The sequence below is a fragment of the Gracilinanus agilis genome, chromosome 1 (genome assembly GCF_016433145.1).
Source record: "Gracilinanus agilis isolate LMUSP501 chromosome 1, AgileGrace, whole genome shotgun sequence".
NCBI lineage: Eukaryota > Metazoa > Chordata > Mammalia > Didelphimorphia > Didelphidae > Gracilinanus > Gracilinanus agilis.
This window is the reverse complement of record NC_058130.1, coordinates 691,218,502-691,223,260: the sequence shown is the minus strand read 5'-3', so window position 1 is coordinate 691,223,260 and position 4,759 is coordinate 691,218,502. Positions and strand designations below refer to the sequence as shown.

At 33.7% G+C, this 4,759-nt stretch overlaps 1 pseudogene; it reads right to left on the bottom strand.

Annotated features, from left to right (window-relative positions):
- Positions 1–1,048: 1,048 nt before the first annotated feature.
- Positions 1,049–1,717, bottom strand: LOC123255687 (annotated as a pseudogene).
- Positions 1,718–4,759: the final 3,042 nt, after the last annotated feature.

The following is a 4,759-nucleotide window of genomic DNA, read 5'->3' as shown; positions in this document are numbered from 1 at the left end:
AGCTAATAGATACTGGAGAAAAAAATAGTGGTAAAAAGAAATATACCTTCTTTTCACTAGCACATGCCACTTATACAAAGACTGATAATGTACTAGGTCATAAAAAACATTGCAAGCAAATATAGGAAAGCAGAAATAATAAACACAATTTTTTGAGACTTTAATGCAGTTAAAGTTATAATCAATAAGGACCTGGGAAAAGCCAATTTAAAACTAATTGGAAAATAAATTATTCTTCAAAATTGGTGGATCAAAGAAAAAATTAAAGAAACGATTACTGATTTCATTGAAGAGAATGACAATGAGGAAACACTTATCAAAATCTATGGAATGCAGGCAAAGCAGTACTCAGGGGAAAATTTATATCCCTGAGTGCATATATCAACAAATAAGAGAGGAAAGAAGTCAATAAATTGGGCATGCAACTAAAAAACTAGAAAGAGAACATATTAAAAATCACCAAATTGACACTAAATTGGAAATCATAAAAATCAAAGGAGAAATTAATAAAATTGAAAGCAAAAGAACTATTGAACTAATAAATAAAACTAGGAGCTGGTACTTGGAAAAACCCAAATAAAATAGATGAAGTTCTCATTGATCTAATAAAAAAGAAAGAAGAAAACCAAATTAACAGTATCAAAGATACAAAGGGCAACATAACCTCTAATAAAGAGGAAATTAAGGCAATTATTTTTAAAGAAGTTTTATTGATAGCTTTTTTTTTCACATCAGCCATTTTGGGATAAGTCCTCTTCCCATCCTCCAACCAGTGAGCCTTCTCACATAACAAAGAAAAGCAGTTTAGCAAAACTATTACAGCTGTATCTTTAACAGTTTATACAACATTCATGCCCATAATACCCTAATCCAAGGAAAGAAGAGAAAGGCATTCATGGATTGTTCAATTTTACTTCATAAGACTGAGTTGTTTAAAGGCATCTCTTGTTTTGCTTATGTATTTTATATTTTTGTAAGGTAATAAAATTTTAAATTGTATTCTAATCTCAACTTGATTGATACCCTACAAATTCTTATCTGCAATCATTTAGCCACTGCTCTGTTTAGCTGCCAATCTCTTGTCTCTTTCTTCAGCAATTGTGAGGTGAATACACTTTCCTCATGGAAGAGAGATCCAAGGCTTATTATCTTTGCCAATAACAAAAATGTTTGAAAGCCTAGTGGCAAAACTATTGCCATTGTCATTTTTTACATGAACAACATCAAAAGACCCAGAATATTCCTCCCTGTTTGTGATGACACCAATTCTACCCATTAGCTCCACCAGTCACCATACATAGATTACCAGTATCTAACTTGATGAAATCAGTGATCTTGCCAGCTTCTAAATAAATCTGAACAATATCATTCACCTTGATGAGAGGATCTGGGTAATGGATAGTGTGGGCATCATGGGTCACCAGATGGGGAATGCCTTTTGTACCCACAAAGATTTTTCTCAATTTGCACAATTTATACTTAGCCCCTTCAGCCATGCTATGATGAACAGCAAAGCATCCCTTGGTGTCATACACCAGATGTAATGCTCTCCTGTCTTCTCAATGCTAATGACATCCTTGAACCCAGCAGGGTATGTAATATCAGTGTGGACTTTGCCATCAATCTTGATGAATCACTGCATGCAGATTTTCTTTACTTCATTTCCAGTCAAGGCATACTTGAGTCTATTTCTCAGGAAGAATGGGTGAATGACATAAATATAAAGAAGGAAAGTATAAGTAAACTAGGTGAACATAGAATAGTATACACCTGTCAGGTCTATAGTAAAGGAAAGATTTTAAGACCAAGCAAGAAATGGAGAATATCACAAAGTTAAAATGAATAATTTTGATTACATTAAATTAAAAAATTTGTACAAACAAAATCAATGCAACCAAAATTAGAAGGGAAGCAACAAATTGGGGAAAAATCTTTATAACAAAAACCTCTGACAAAGGTCTAATTATTCAAATTTACAAGGAGCTAAATCAATTATACAAAAACATCAAGCCATCCCCCAATGGATAAATGGACAAAGGACATGAATAGGCAATTTTCAGATAAAGAAATCAAAACTATCAATAAGCACATGATCTAAATCTCTTATAATTAGAGAAATGCAAATAAAAACAACTCTGAGGTACCAACTCACACATTAGCAGATTGGCTAATATGACAGCAAAGGAAAGTAATAAATGGAGGGGATGTGGTAAAACTGGGTCACATGCATTGCTAGTTGAATTGAGAATGGAACCAACCATTTTGGAAGGCAATTTGGAACTATGCCCAAAGGGCTTTAAAAGAATGCTTGCTCTTTGATCCAGCCATACCACTGCTGGGTTTGTACCACAAAGTGATAATAAGGAAAAAGACTTGTTCAAAACTATTTGTAGACACTCTCTTTGTGGTAGCAAAAGATTGGAAAATGAGGGGATGCCCTTTGATTGGAGAATGGCTAAACAAGTTGTGGTATCTATTGGTGAATGGTATACTATTGTGCTCAAAGGAATAATGAACTGGAGGAATTCCATGTGAACTGTAAAGACCTCCAGGAACTGATGCCGAGTGAAAGGAGCAGAAGAACCAGGAGAACATTGTACACAGAGACTGATACACTGTGACACAACTGAACTTAATGGACTTCTATATTAGAAGCAATGCAATGATCCAGGACCATTCTGAGGGACTTAGGAGAAAGAGCACTATTCACACCCAAAGAAAGAACTCTTGATAGTAGAAACACAGAAGAAAAACATTTGTTTGATGACATGGTTTGATAGGTATATGATTGGGGATGTAGACTCTAAATGATCACTCTATTGCAAATATGAATAATATGGAAATAGGTCTTGATCATGGATAAATGTAAAACCAATGGAATTGCTCATTGGCTATGGGAGGGGTGTCAGAGTAGGGTAGGGAAAGAACATGAATCATGTACCAATCGAAAAATATTTTAAATTAATTAATTAATAAACTTTAATAAAGAAAAATTACTGGGGGGGACTGTCAACAAACTTGTATTAAATATATGCCATGAACAAGGCAATAGGATGTTATTTATGTTCCTGAATTAATAGCTAATGCAAAATGACCTTACTGTTTCTTACTACTGATGTTCAGTTTTCAATATCTGTAACTTTTCCTGGATTTTTCTTTCATGCCTCAAATAAATTTTTTTTCTCCCCTCACTTTATTAAGATTTCTTTTTCCATTTAAGATTCAGCTAAAATATCAACTGTTAAATGAAATCTTATTAGTCTTTCCATATTTTGATGCTGCCCCTCCCTAACATTGTAATATTTATCTAAATATATCCTATAAATACAGTATTTCTTTAAATAGTACTCTATGTACTATAGCGATAACAATTTTGATAGATAGATAGATATCAATATAGATATTGCTATCTTTATCATCTATTGAGCAATCTATTCTCTCCTGATGGAATGGAAAGTCCTTGAACATAATTATATTTCATTTTTGTCCTGAGAGTTCCATTATATAATGCAAACTTTATATGTTATAGATATCAAATAAACATTTATTGACTGATTTGTAAGGTTAGATTAGTCAGTTTTAAATATTCCTTATATCACTGTCAATCAGTCTATGTCTCCCACTTATATCTATAATAAAGCAAGGCTGTGAATTTGGAATTAGTGAAGGCTCTGTTCCAACAAAATATTAAGACTTTGTTCATGATTAATTCTATCAGTTTCTGCCTACTTAGTAATTCCTTTCCCTTACATAAAATAAAGTGTAACTTTCAGCCTTGTTATTTCAGAACCACTACCTTCCAATATGAAAATCATTTTTCCATGAGACTTTTCTCCATGCACTTTTCTTGATCTACCTCTATATTCAGTCTCTTTCCATTACATATTCTCTTGGACCCCAGATTTATTGTTAATAAAATTTCTTTCATCTTTGTACTCTGTTTTTTTTTTCACGAATGTTCTAGTATTAACCAAACCTTGACTATCCCTGAAAGATATGGCATAACCTTTTATTCTTTCCTAAGCTAGTCTACCTCTTTTCTTATGACCTATAACTGAAGAATAGAAGGAAACAATGAAATACTCATTGTCTATCCCCTTCCCACTGTCATCTTAATATCTTTGTTATGACATCGTCACGCAATACCTTATCTTTTTAGACTGCTCAATCCAATTATATCTCTTTCTTAGTCTTGTCACTGCCATTTCCTATTTTCAATAGTATATGTCTCAGTGACTGTAACACTTCATTTTCCTTTGTCCTTGGTGAAAGGTAGCATGGTAGAGAAGAGAGAGTGCTAGATTTTAGTCAGATGATCTGTGTGCAAATCTCAGTTCTCTTATTTACTACCCATATGATCTTGGGTATGTCAGTTAACATGTTTGAGCCTATTTTCTCATCTGAAAATTAAGATATAGAGAAGAGTGGGTTAAATGGACTTCAAAGTCAATTCTAGCACTAATTATATGATCCTAAATCTGTAACAAATCCTCCTGAATCTTTGCCTTGTTGATAGTAGTTGTCATTCAAAATTGATTATTATATATTGTTCTTGTTACTGTTGTTAAAGGCACTTTGAGGGGCTCTATAAGCTCTATGAGCTGGGCCTGACAAGCTGGCCCTAGATCCTCAGGTGGTAGGAGAATCTAAGGCTAAGTGATGGAAAGGTTGCCTGTGTAATCACCAGGATGTGCTGGCAACCACCAGGACTTATGGATGTTTAGCTTAGCCAAGCCCTCACCCCTTTAACAGTGCCCAA